General features: G+C 38.5%; 1 non-coding gene across 1 annotated transcript; it reads left to right on the top strand.

The window, feature by feature from the left end:
* The first annotated feature begins 6,747 nt into the window (after positions 1-6,747).
* On the top strand, positions 6,748-6,855 carry LOC125165019 (U6 spliceosomal RNA). The gene has a single exon (XR_007151927.1). It is a non-coding gene; the product is annotated as a U6 spliceosomal RNA (small nuclear RNA).
* The last annotated feature ends 8,117 nt before the right edge of the window (positions 6,856-14,972 follow it).

Genomic DNA, 14,972 nt, shown 5'->3' with positions numbered 1-14,972 from the left:
AATAATAATACAACCTATAGTAATACCAAGTTTATTTTCTGAACTTGCCATTTCACTTAACACTTGTAAATGAAGATACTTCATTGCTTATTTAAACACTAGTAAAATAAATAAACATTGTGGAAAGCCTTGTTGTTTTCATATATGAGGTCAATGAACCCACAGATTTTGCACTGGCAGAGCTAGTATGGTCACACTATAAGGTGTGACGGTACAGGCTTACCTTACCCTAAATGTAAATTCCCGCATCTGTCTTCTTTCCTTCCTCTTTCCCATAAATATGCTTTAAGTGCTTACATAAGGCTAGTCATTTGATCAGGGACTATGGATCAAGTGGAAAACAGGAAGAAACAGTCTGTCACATTGGACTTTCAGCCTAATGAGAAAGCCAAATGATAAGCTAGTAATTGCACACACAAAAAACCTGCAACTGTAGAAGTATTTCAAGAAGAGTACATCATCTTATTAGTACACATAGAAGCAAAAGTTTATAAGATAATACTTACCTTTATTAAGTGCAACCCACTCTGACATTCTTCTACTCCATTCTGTTCTATCTCCTTTTTTAAAAATGCTAGTCAGGAGCACCTGGGTGGCTGAGTCAGTTAAGCGTCCGACTTCGGCTCAGGTCATGATTTCACATTGTGATTTCGAGCCCCGCATCAGGCTCTGTGCTGACAGCTCAGAGCCTGGAGCCTGATTCGGATTCTGTGTCTCCCTCTGTCTCTGCTCCTCCCCAGCTCTCTCTCTCTCTCTCTCTCTCTCAAAAATAAAGAAACATTTTAAAAAATTTTTAAATGCTAGTCATAAATTCCTAAATTTATTTAATAACTTACTACCGGGGGGAGGGGGGATAGGGTAGGGAATTTGACTTAGTCAACAAAGTCAGAGAAGGCTTCCCGATGGACATGATGATTGAGCCAAGGTCAAAGGATGAGTAAGAGTTAATTAGGTGAAAGAAGGGAGGATACAGCGGGTGTAAAACCTGAGGCCAATGAAAATAGATGTGTCCTTGGGACTGAAGGAAGGGAAGTGTCTGACTGCAAGGCAGAGAGCAAGGTGCCTGGTGTCTGATGAGGTAGAGAGACAAGTAGCCAATACCAGGCAGGATTTTGCAGTCCATGTTAAGGATTGTTGTCTTTGAGGACAATGAGATGGCTTTGAAGATTTATTCTTTGAAAAGATTATTGAGCTAATAGTGCAAAAATAAGGGTAAGGATGAATGTGAGTAGAACACGTAGGGTAAGGGAAAACCATAGCTTGGATTTAAGTAGATAACAGTGGATATGGAAAGAAGAGTCTTTACAGCATTAAAAATTAATTCATACTATAACACAAACAGAGTGGCTTATGATACTGATTCCCAAACACATGTCAATTTCTACAGAATCAATCACCTGGAGAAATTGACAATATAGATTCTTGGGTTCTGCTGTCAAAGATTTTGATTTGACGAGCCTGTGGTGGAGCTTTGATATATGTATATATATTCTAAAGTCCCGTGAGGATTCTGATGTGCAACTAGGATAGGGAACCATTCAGAGGATACTCGTCCTCTTCATTGTAGACTCATTTCCATAAGGGACATAATCCAGTTCTCTGATGGTAAATACCATCCATGTGATAATCACTCCCAAATTTACATCATGCAAGCCAAACCTCTTGTTCAACTACACACTCCTACATCCAACTGTTGAATATTTGAAATGTTTACTTGAATAAACGAATAGGAATTTCTAACAGTAACATGACCAAAATAAAACTTTAAATCTGAAGCCATTCCTCACCTAATCCTCTTGACATTCCTATTTCAGTCATGGCAACTTCATGCTTCCACCTGCTCAGGCTAATCTCAGAGCCATTCTTAACACATCACGTGTGTCATACCTTGAATCCAATTCATCAAGTCCTAGAGCTAACACTCTACCTTTCAAAGTCACCCCAACTCAATAACTTCTCACCAGCTCTAAGGATCCCACTATAAATAAAGGTATTATCATCTTATGCCTAAGTTGTTATAAAAGCTTTCACACTGATCTTTTTTCATCTTTCTTTGTTCCTCTGTGTTCTATTTTTCACATAGTACACGGTAAACCTTGAAAAAGTAAGAGCAATTATTTCAATCTTCTGTTCAAAATCCTCCAAGTGACTCTGTCATTCACCTAGAGGAAATACAAAGTTCTCATCATACCCTACAAGTCACAAATCCTCCAATCTTACCACACTCTAATTACTTACTAATAATGCTCAGAGACACTGGTCTTTAAATATAGTAAGCAAACTCCCATGCTGGGATCTTTGCACCTGCTGTTCTCTCTGCCTGGAATACTTTTTTCTTCCCCAAAGCCTTTAAAGTCTGTCCACTTCTTTCAGCTTTTTGTTCAAATATCATTGCATTAGAGTCTTTCTTGATGATACAGATGCATCATCCATACACACTTTTTTCCCCCTTATTCATCAACTGTCACCCCCAGTATAATACTTGTTCCTTGACAGAGGAAAGTTGGTTGATCTCTTGTTATGTCTTCAGTGCTGGGAGCATTGTTTGGTACTTAGGAGAAGCTCAAAAAATAGTTGATGAATGCATAAATGTCGTAGAGAAGAGATGGTGAGACATCTAAAACATGGATGGGGATGGGTGGCATGAGCATGGAAAGTTCATGATGGCATCTTTGACACACCTGCCCTGTCATTGAAATAAGTCAAATTCCATCCTCAGCAGGTAAAATTGTGCACGTGCAAAGTGGGCCTTAGGAGAGGCAAGGAAGGCTATCAGGCATCATTTATCTGAATTGGGTCTGCTGTCAGAAGGTCAGGTTTTGAACTACAGTTCCACCATGTTCCCGTGTGATGTTAGCCAAGCCACTCAGCCTCTCTAAACTTCTATGTGCTTATCTAAAAATGGGCTAAAGGAGTTTGTTGTTAGCAGGATTAAATAAAGATAATTCATAAAATGTGCTTGGCACAAAGTGGTTGTCATTAAATATTAGCTGCTGTTTATTATTACATGATAGAGTGGGGCTGGCTAATGGTGAAATAATGAAGGAAAGAGAAAAGGATCAGAAGAGCCAAGACATTGGGCTTTCTCTACAGCAAATATTTAGATAACCAAGGTATTTCTCACCTGTTAGAATGCTTGTTTAGAGTAAGAGGTAAATGGCATGGCAACAGTCACAATCTTTCTAGTACTGACCTAGTTAGACCTTTAGAGTTCATGAACAGAGGTAAGGCATAATTAGATCAAATGCCAGATGAAAAGAGGAAGACAGTTGAGAAAAACAAAAAGGCCTGATTCAGCAGAGGATTTAGTGCGTCATGTTATACCATATCCTGTTATTTTTGTCAGCCATTAACTAGTTACCATGTGTTCTAGCAGCATAATGAGAGTTAGGACTAATTTATTCGACATCAGTAACCATTGCCAGAGGCCACTAACTCCAGCTTTAGTTAACATGGCCATCAGATGATGAAGAAAAGTACAAACAAGAGATCTCTTTATAATCCCTGCATGTGGAAAAATGATAGATGAATTGTAGCATTGTGTAGATACAGAATTATATTTTTGTATTCGATGGCAATAATAAATAAATAAAAAGCTCTGTGTTTTATTATATTTACTCTGTCGTTTCTACTTTCTCCCCATTTCCCCAATATATACACCTTTAGTAGGTTGGTAAATCCAAATATTAGTTCACATCTAATCATAGCATTTAAGATTTCTATGATTCATAAACATGCTTGAATAGACTCAGATAAATTCACAATTTTAGTATTTGCCAAAACATTAAATACTAAGAGTATTGTATCACAAGTATCAACATGATTAAGGCAACCAGATTGCGGAAACCTCTCTCAGAGATGACTGATCTCAGAAACGGAAATGCGCAGTTGGGCATTAATATTGTTTTTATTGGGAATCTCCTATTTGGCACTCTAACATCTCATACTGCTAAATCAACAGACAGCTCATTCTTACCTTTGTCATTAAGTATCAGGGGTTTTCCATAAGCCCTAATGTTTGATGAGCTGACCAGTAATAAATAAATCTTTAAGTAAAACATTGAAGCAAAATAGTCTCATTGTTGAACATGAAACAAATGTCTTAGTGTAAAATTCAAGGTTTAAATCACATCTGCTTTGGGACTCTGAGGAAAGGTATCTGCTCTGAGGATAGATATTAAGTAGATATTGGAAAGGCTTTCCCTGTGTGTCCATCCATACAGAAAGAAGGCTGATACAAGTCCCTATTGTGGTGGCCAACTGTGGCATAAACAAAACAACCATCAACCAACCAACTAGGGCTATACCAGGATGAGGTCTGACCCAGGCTTACAGCTGAGTGGATCAACTTGCCTGCCAGGCCTTTCTGTGATAAGAAGAAGACAAAGAAAGACGTGAATGAGGCTGCACTGATGATAAATCAGGAGGAAAAGTCTCTGGTGCTCTTTAATTCCTCATAAAAGGCAGAATGTTGGCCTAGTACTTGAGCCATGGACAGGTGCTAGAAAGGCAAGGCACAAAGCAAGCATGAAACATGCTGTCACAGCAGATTATCTCTAGCCAGTGCTACTCCGGATCATGAGAAATCAACTGTAACTGGGCAACTTCTCAACGTCTGGAAACTAACATCTGAAAATGGTTTAGGGGTGAGGGGAATATATAAATGCATGAGCCATTTCTAGAGAATAACAGACTTCATAACTTAATAACATCTTATATGCCAAAAGCCCACCTAGCCTGTTATAGCCTCGACACTTATGTTTAAGGCATTAAATATTGCGTGTTTCAGGCACGTTTGATGTCTCAGGCACAGAGGAAGAGAGAGGAATCACACATTTCCCCATCTCAGACATCACTATCCCTAGATAGAATTAGTGGGGGCATCCTTCCCAAATTGTGAACTAAGGGTTTGTATAAACTAACAAACTAAAGAGTTCATATGGACACTTCCTATGTCTCCTGGTCTTGTCAATACCACCTGCAGATGATGGAACAGTTGTTTCACCACTTTTCTTGCTGTATCAGAGCCTTTAGATGAGTACATAACCTTTACAAGAAAGCGTGAATACATCGGCCTAGGGTTTGTGGGAACTGTCCAAGGTGGCAAAGAAAGAGACTCCCTTAGGAACTAATCTCTAAATCAGTAATCTCTAAGTAACCTATATAGTTATCCAAGTTTAAAAACAAAGTAAAAAGAGGGAATTTTTCCATAAGTAGAAGCTCCAGTTTTTTCTTAGTTTTCCAGGCACGCTTCTCTGAGGTTTGGGCTATAATTCAGGAACAGTGATTGGATAGGTCTTAATGTTCATGATAGACTCTCTGATGTATCAAAAACTGTGTTTGTAGTCACAGGACTACATCTTTCTGGCAGGAAGCTAAATAATCTTGGAAAAATATAGCTGAAATAATCAGCTAAAAGAGAAAAAGACTAATGAACACAAGGTCCTCCTCTGAGGGCTGTTCAATGACCAAAGATTATGAATATCTCTGAGACTGTAGTCTTACTGTTAAAGATTATTGAGCAGATATTTGGAATATGGAGAAGAGAGAAAAGGAAAGGGAAGGGAAGGGAAATGAATGGAAAAGAAGGATATATATGTTAAATCCACCAAAAGACAGGAGAAAACAGAAATCTCTGAAAAACCTATTTCTGAAGATCGTGGAGAGAGGATAAATGGAGCAGATTCTGGAAGATTAATGTTCACTTAGAAAATATGAAGGGGCACCTGGATGGCTCAGTCAGTTAAGCGTCCTGCTTCAGCTCAGGTCATGATCTCACTATTCGTGAATTCGAGCCCCGCATCAGGCTCTGTGCTGATAGCTCAGAGCCTGGAACCTTCTTCAGATTCTGTGTCTCCCTCTCTCTCTTCCCCTCCCCTGCTCACACTCTCTCTTTCTCTCAAAAATAAATAAACATTTTTTTAAAAATTTTAAGAAGAAAATATGAGAAGATACTAGCTGAAGCTAAGTTGGTCTTCTGTGTACACATAGGTGAACTGAGAATGCTGAGTGACTGCCCCATCACCCTAATTTTTGGTGGCAGTAGCTAGAATTGGGGAGAAGCAAGATAGGGAAGTGGTATTTTGAGACTTAAAATAGGGACAAAAGGAGAAGATTACAAAGGCATCCATGGGATCTCAACTCATACCTTGGTTATAGGCACTGATGTGGTCATGACAGCATGTCAAAATCATGTCTTCCACACTGAAAGCTTTGGGGGTTGTGACTAGCCAAGGTTCCTTCCCTCAGTAGAGTTTACACATCCTCAGTCCTTGAAAGACCAAGATCCTAGTGACATATTTGCATCTCTGCTACCACCCTGAGGCAACTTAGTTACCCACCAGAAGACCGCTGCTTGGAACTAAGAAAATCGCCTCTCAGAATCAGAGAGACATAGGGATAGGAATAGTACAGAGATTTAGTCTCCTGATGACAAACTAGACTCTGAAGTACTAAAATCTATTCTCTTAGTGCTAAGCCTCTATCAGAGAATAAACTGAGGGTAGAAGGGAGGAAGGAAAAGTTTTGGGACCTTTTTCTGATTACCATCTCCCCTTCCTATCACTTACTCTTATGCGACAATAGCCTCGCCCCTCCTACAGTTGGTGATCAGTAATGTCTAGGGAATGAATGCATTAATAAGTTCATTCAGAAAAATGGGTCTTTGTGGTTTGAGTCCTGGTGCTTTTTCAAGCAAGGATACCTTATGGAAAGATTGAAATTCTTTGATTATATTGTGAAATCGCAGTGCTTACTTTGGCAGCACATATTTCTAGACTTGGAACAATACAGAGAAGAGTAGCATGGCCCCCGTGCGAGGATGGCATGCCAATTTGTGAGGCATTCAACATTGGTTAAAGGGGATTAAGAGGACACTTATATAGATGAGCACTGAATAATATATAGAATTGTTTACTCATTATGTGGTATGCCTGAACCTAGTACGACTAGTGTAGCTCACTGTATGTTAATTATACTTCAATTTTCAAAATCGTGATATTGTAACAAGAAAGGAATGGATCATATGAATACTATATCGCATGGGAGTCCAGCATGGACTATAGTAGTAATGACATTGATAGGACGATTTTTATCCTCTCTCATGTCCTGGTACATTATCACAAGAGTAGTCTGGTAAAAATCAGTCACCTCACCTACTAGAAACTAGAGGTGGGGAGAAAAGAAAATGATCGATTGTTTCTTTTTCTTTTGAGGATCCTTTTTAGAAGACTCCAGGAATTGAGTTCAAATAGCTTTAGTTGATGAAAACTAAACGATCTATGAATAGTAGAATGTATCAAAGGGGAATTCATGGCCAGGGTTACTGTACTTTATGTGAAATGAATATTGGCTATTCACAAGGCAAATAAGACATCAAAATGTTAAACGACTGTGAAAGTGTTAGAATAAACATGGGATAATGGCTTTATTAAAGATTAGTAACCTGAAGGCATCTGTTACCGAGTTGTTGGCTAACAATTGGCCAGAGAGTTATAATAGGATCCCACAACCCAAATGCCTCACCAGTTGAAAAATAATTCTGGAAAATATCACGTGAATAACTGTTGAGTATGATACTGTTAACTGTCTACCTAAGGTTGGCCAAAAAGCTGGCCCCCATGCCAAGCAAGATGCATTTTTTGGCTTGTTACAAAATTAGTATTTAGAATGAAGATGCTATTACTGGGTGCCAGCAGATGATGAAAAATGAGGAAAATCCACCTTTGTCTCTTCAGTGAGGTTTCTCATGCATTTAAACAGATGTCTCAGGAGATGTTCTCAGAAGCCCCTGATAGGTTTCAGTGCTTACTGAAGAAATTATCAGTGGTGAGACTCTCTAGAGAAGGTAGGGTGCTCCAGCATTGGGCGGTGGCAGTGATAGTGGATACTTCTTGTTTCAGCTTCAGCAGTGCTCATGAAAGCGCCCACGGTCCAGCATCACAAGGAGTAAAGCAAACAGTGGTGTCCATGATCATCGGGGAAGCTTATGTTGTCTGCACCAGCCTGGTTCTGCTGTGTGGTTTTAGACATTTTTCTTGGCATGTATCTTTCGGACTGGCTCTTTGGCCTTGCTGCATCTATTTAACACATGTCTTTTCTGTTTAGATTGTTATTTATTATTTGTAACTAATGACGCCATTGCCTTTAGCAAGGTATTAGAGGCACGTGAGCGTCTGCATGAAGTCTCTTTGAACACATCTCTGAAAAGGGCCAGCTTTGTGAAGCTTTTATGTACAATGTGAAGCAGATTGCACTCCAGGAGGGAGTGCACAGCAACGAGAAGTGACAGCTGGCAGCACTGTCTAACAGTATCCCACTAAATATGGCATAAAGACTTTCTCTAGGAACCAGCATGGCCCTAGGCTCAGAAACTGCCATTTACAAGATAGGTAGCAAGACAATCAAGCTCTCCGGAACTGTGTTTTCCTTACACGTATTCAAAGAATAATGGCATTTGTTTTGTAGGCTGTTCTAGGAATGATAGAAATCAATACAAAGTACTGAGCCAAATCCTGGAGAAGATGAGAAGGGATCAGAAAAGAAGGAAATGACTGAAACATGAGGACAAATACTCTCAGACTGGAGACCACCAAATATTGGAGTCCTTGAGCCACTTTTCTAGACCAGGGCCTCTCTCTGGCTCTCCCACTAGGTGGATTCCATGAGTAATTTTTTATGCTGATATCACTCACACAACAGCTCCAGCACAGACCGCTTTCCTGAGTTTCACACTCACATACAACTTCCTTTTTGATGCTTCCACTTGGATGTTTCTATGCCTAAAAGAGAACTCTCATTTTCACAACCATCTAAACATGTTCCTTCTCCAGTCTTTTACCTCTAAGTAAATATTGTTACCTTACACTCCATTTTTCCCATCAAACAACTAGAAATAATTCTTGAATTTTCTTTGCCTGCATCCAATCCTTCAGCATGTATGGAAGGTTGCATCTCCAGATATATTCATAATCTTCCAACGTCTCTACATCTCCATTTGATATTCCCATCAAACTTCTCATCCAGGCAGGGGTGGACAAACTTCTGTAAAGGACCAGACAGTAAATATTTTTGCTTTGTAGACTGTATGGTCCCTGTCAAAATTATTCAATATTGTCACCGTAGCACGAAAACAGTCATAGGCAATGTGCGTGAAAATCACCATTGGCTGTGTTTCAATACAACTTTATTTACAAAAACATGTGGCAGACCCATGAATGACAGCTTGCCTACTGTTCTCCTAAACTGTTAGAATTGCCTTTTAGTTTGTGTTTCTGTGTCCAAATTTCACACTACTGTTTCATGCAGAAGTTAGATGTTTTTTAAAACATAAAACAACTCCTATCTTCTTACAACATAAAACATTTGAAAGGCTTTTCATTACAAATAAAATAAAGTGTGAATTCTGTTCCTTGGCCTAGAAGTTTCTGTGACTTGGCTCGCTTATCCTTCTGACCCAACTCACACTGCTCTTCCTCTTTCTAACCAAATTCCAGCCATCGCCAGCCTCCTTTTACTTATTAAAACACGAGCGCTTTCCTACCTCTGTCCTTACTCTTCTTTCTGCCTGAAGCCCTCTTCACTAGGCTTTTTGCAGAGCTCTGCCATTTTGATGCTTCTGATGTCGGCTTAAAATGTCATCTCCTCAGTAGCCATTATTCTAACGTAAGCACTCCCAGTCCCTGTTCCTTTTTACCAAGCTATGAAATAGCATCTATCACATATTGCAATTTCTATCTTGTTTCCTTGATGTTCTATTTTGACCTCTTTCACTGGATTATAAATTATCAATTTATAATGGTGTTCATTGTATACTGATGAACAGGGGAGATTTTTCAATAAATACAAGTTGAGTATAAGAATGAATGAGTTAGGGGCGCCCGGCTGGCTCAGTTGGTTGAGTGTCTGTCTCTTGATTTGGCCCAGGTCATGATCTCATGGTTCATGATAACCGAGTGCCACATCAAACTCTGTGCTAAGATCGTAGAGGCTGCTTGGGATTCTCTCTGTCCCTCTCTCTGCCACTCCCCTGCTTGCACTTTCTCTATCTCTCTCAAAATACATAAACATTTTTTTAAAAAAAGCTTTAAGAAAGAAAGAAAGAAAGAAAGAAAAAGAAAGAAAAATGAGGGGAGGAGGGGAGGGAGGGAGGAAGGGAGGAAGGAAGAATTGGATGCTCACAGTCACTGATCATCAGGGTAATACAAGTAAAAACTACAATGAGATATCACCTCACATCTGTCAGAATGGCTCAAATCAACAACAGAAGAATGAATGAATTAGAACAAGACAAAGCTAGGGACCAATATGGAAGGGTCTAAAGACAGGGAGATGTGAGTTGAGGAACTTTCTACCAGAGAAAGAGCCCTTGAAGAGAACACGTCAGGAAAATTTTAAACTACTGCTGAGGGGAACAGGAGAAAGAGCTGACTGACCAAGAGAAAATAAAAGCTTTTACATGGCATTGCATCAGCAGAAAGAATCTGGAGAACATGAAGTGCTATAATCTGAATGAGTATATGATTTTTACAAATCTGCTTGACATGTGGTAGCCATTATTGTTGTTATTACTATAGGCTTATGAAAATTTTTTATTGTTACAAAGATCTATAAGGGTATATTCTGAACCCTTGATAAGAGAAAGGTGCCAAAAAGGGCATTCTAAGCACTAATTTACTAGTCTTTTTTTAAATTATTTAATGTTTTTTCAATATTTATTTTTGAGAGGGAGAGGGAGAGGAAGCGAAAGAGAGAGAGAGAGCAGGGGAGGGGCAGAGAGAGAGGAAGACACAGAATATGAAGCAGGCTCCAGGCTCTGGGCTGTTAGCACAGAGCTCAATGCAGGGCTCGAATCGTGAGATCATGACCTGAGCCGAAGTCAGACACCGAGCCACCCAGGTGCCCCTAATTATTTAATGTTTTAAAATAGTGCTTCTAAAACCTAGTATACACAAAAATCTCCTGGAGAGCTTATTAAAACACAAATCCCTAGCAACCTGTCCACCACCCCAATTCTTATATAGTACTGCTAGGGCAAGGCCCCCAAATATTTTTTTTAGTTTTTTATTGGGATATGATTTATATACCAGAAAACTCATCCTTTTAATGCATGCAATTCAGTCCCTTTTAGTATGCTCACAAAGTTCTGCAACTACCACCACTAATTCCAGAACATTTTCATCATTCCCAAAAGAAACTCCATACCCATTAAAAGTGTCTCTTCATTCCTCCCTTTGTCTAGCCCCAGGACACCACTATGGATTTATCTACTCTGGACATGTTATATAAATGGAATCATACATTATATAGCTTTCTGTGTCTGGCTTCTTTCACTTAGCATAAGGTTTCCCAAGTTCATCCACATTGTAGCATAAAACAGTCATTTCAATGGCTAACTAATATTCCCCTGTATAGATATACCACCTTTTGTTTATCCGTTTGTCAGTTGATGGACATTTGGGTGGTTTCCATTTTTTTGTTGTTACAAACAATACTGCTATGAACACTTATGGACAAGTTTTTGTGAGGACATATTGTTTCAATATGTTTGAATATATTCAATAGATTCAATAGATTCCTAAGAGTGGAATTACTGGTTCACATAGTAATTATATATTTAGCATTTTGAGGAACTGCTAACTTATTTTCTGCAGGTGCCACACTGTTTATATTCCTACCAGCAAAGTAGGAATGTTCCATTTTCTCCACACACTCACAAAAGTCACAATACTGACTTTTTGATTACAGTGTTCCTAGTCAGTATAAATTAGCATTTCATTGTGGTTTCTTACTTGCATTTTCCTAAAACAATAATGATGTTGAATATTTTTTCATTTTCTCATTGGCCTCTTTTTAAAAAGCTTTTATTTTAATTCCAGTTAGATAATATACAGTGTTATATTAGTTTCAGGTGTATGATATAGTGATTCGACAGTCCCATACCACACCTGGTGCTCATCACAAGTGCCCTCCTTCATCCCTGTCACCTATTTCACCCATCCCCCTACCCTTCTCTCCTCTGGTAACCATCAGTTTGTTCTCTATGGTTCGGTTTGCCTCTCTCTCTCTTTTTTCTCTTTGCAAGTTCGTTTTGTTTCTTAAATTCCACGTATGAGTGAAATCATATGGTCTTTCACTGTTGGTAGGAATCCAAATTGGTGCAGCCACTCTGGAAAACAGGATGGAGATTCCTCAAACAGTTAAAAGTAAAACTAACCTATGATCCAGCAATTGCACTACTAGGTATTTTCCCAAAGAATACCAAAATACTAATTCAAAGAGGTACGTGCACGTCAATGTTTAGAGCAACATTATCTAAAATAGCCAAATAATGGACACAGCCCAAGTGTCCATTGACTAATGAAGGGGTAAAGAAGATATGGTATATACACAATGGAATATTACTCAGCCACAAAAAAGAATGAAATCTTGCCATTTGCAATGACATAGATAGAGATAAAGAGTACTACGTTAAGCAGAATAAGTCAGAGAACAATAAAGGCCATTTGTACATTTTCTCTGAAGAAATGTACATTCGAATTTTTTGTCCATTTTTAATTGGGTCATTTGTCTTTTTAGTATTGAGTTGTAAGAGTTCTTTATATATTCTTGATACTAGATGCTTATCATATGTATGATATGCAAATATTTTCTACCATTATGTGGATTGCCTTTTCACTTTCTTTATTATGTCCTGTGGTAAAAGTCTTTTATTTTGATGAAGTGCAATTTATCTATTTTTTTCCTTGTTTCTTTGTTCTTTTGGTGTCATATCTAAGAAACCATTGTTTGGGCAGCTGGGTGGCTTAGTCGGTTAAGTGTCCAACCTCAGCTCAGATCATGATCCCACCGCTGATGAGTTCAAGCTCCAAATCGGGCTCTGTGCTGACAGCTCAAAACCTGGGGCTTGTTTCGGATTCTGTGTCTCCCTGTCTGTCTGCCCTTCCCCCACTCACACTCTATCTCTCTCTCTCTCTCAAAAATAAATAAAAATTAAATTCTTTTAAATAATATTTTAAAGAGAAACCATTGCTTAATTCAAGGTCATGAAGACTAACATCTATGGTATCTATGTTTTCTCCTAAGAGTCATGTAGTTTTAGCACTTATATTTATGTCTTTGATTCATTTAGAATTTTTGTGTCTGAGGTGAAGTAGAGGTCCCTTTAGTCTTTTGCATGTGCATACACATCCAGTTGTCCACCACCATTTGCTGAAAAGGCTTTCTCTCCCCCATTTAATTGACATGGCACCTTTGTTGAAAACCAGTTGATCACACATTTATTATGGATTTATTTCTGGACTCTCTATTCTATTGCACTGGTCTATTTGTCTACCTTTAAGCCAGTAGCACATAGCCTTGATTACTGTGGCTTTGTAGGAAGTTATGAAATTGAGAAATGTGAGGTCTCCAACTTTTTCTTCTTTTTCAAGATTGCTTTTGGCTCTTCTTGGTTGTCCTGCATTTCTGTATGAATTTCAAGAGCAACTTGTCAGTTAGACTGTCTTTTTGACTCCTCAGTCTCTGTGGGTAAAAGGCAAGGATGCCTGTTTGCTTATAAGGATATGTTTGTTGTTGTTGTCTTGGGATTTGCTTGTGGTTAGGGATATAAGGTTTTAGTGCATAACTGATAAAGGACCCTGGGCTGCCATTGCTGGACTGTAAACAATTCCTTTGGTTTGCGTTCTAATATTAATTTTGAGGGTCTATGAATTTATTATATCAGGATAAAAAGGAAGAAGAGTTTACGAATTTTTCCTCAAAAAAATATATCAGCTACTGACCCAACATGCCAAGATCTCTTCCTCTGAGGAAAGCAACAACAAATGCTTTCAGGGAGAATATGTCCAGTATAGAATATGTCAAGTATGAACTGACAACAACTTCCTCTCTTACCTGTGTCCTTACCAGAGCAAAGGTAAACGTAGATGGAGGTATTGCCAGAGGTATTTGGCAACCCTACTGATTGTAGCCTCAGCATATACTAAAAGTCAGATGATGGCAAAAAGAAGGCTGAAGAACTTTTCCAGTAAAATAAAAAAAAAAAATTCTCAAAGAAATAAGTGACTCAAGAATCTGAACCAAAACAGGATTAAAATCCTTTTAAAAGGATTAAAAAAGAAACAGGCATTCCAAGCAAAATTTTAGATAAATAAATCAGAACTAATTTTGCTCCCAGAAGTATTATCTTTTGTTCTAATAGTATTACTCTACAATTGTGATAATCTAGGAAGAGAAAGGAATCTAAAACTGGGATGAGTCCAGGTTGGCGTGGTTGATTCTTTGGCCCCAATGGCAGAAGACATCCAATGCAAATGTGAAACATGCCTGTTGAATATAAAACCAAGGAGATTTAATTCGGTCTTGTAGTTCATATACACTTAAGTCAAAGTTAAGGGATTATTAGAGTCAGCTATTGCAATCTTGAAACAGGTTTATGCAAGGGGATAATATTTTGAAATATTAACTAATGTGTTCCCCTCGTATCTGCCAACAGTAGCAGTTAGCAAATTCTACCCAAAATTGTCACTCCCAGGGAACCATCTGGAACCTAACCTAAAACCTGAAAATCTCCATTCAAATGAGCACTATATATGACCTTTGTTGAAATATATACTTTCTTCTGGTGGCCACTATTGAAGACATACCCAAAGAATCATTTGGTATGCCATTCATTGAGCATCAAGACGTAATCATGACTATCCACCTAAACTTTGTTCAGCTTCTTTCTAAATTATGCCATGTAGACAACCCAGTTTTCAGGATCCCACCTATATATAATCTCAGAATAAAAAGTGAAATATTTCTAGAGTGTTAATGATAGTATAGAAAGAAAAGCCTGAATATGTAGTGGGGCAGAACTAAAGAGAAACTAACTGAAATTCTCCTCCTATCCCAAGTCACAAGACTGGTGACACTCACTGCTACACACACGTATATACTAATTTTTTTATACTTGTAATGCTCCTAATAAT

The sequence above is a fragment of the Prionailurus viverrinus genome, chromosome B1 (assembly GCF_022837055.1).
Source record: "Prionailurus viverrinus isolate Anna chromosome B1, UM_Priviv_1.0, whole genome shotgun sequence".
In the NCBI taxonomy this organism is placed as follows: Eukaryota; Metazoa; Chordata; class Mammalia; order Carnivora; family Felidae; genus Prionailurus; species Prionailurus viverrinus.
Note: the sequence above shows the minus strand (reverse complement) of the source record. Positions and strands in the feature narration are given on the sequence as shown.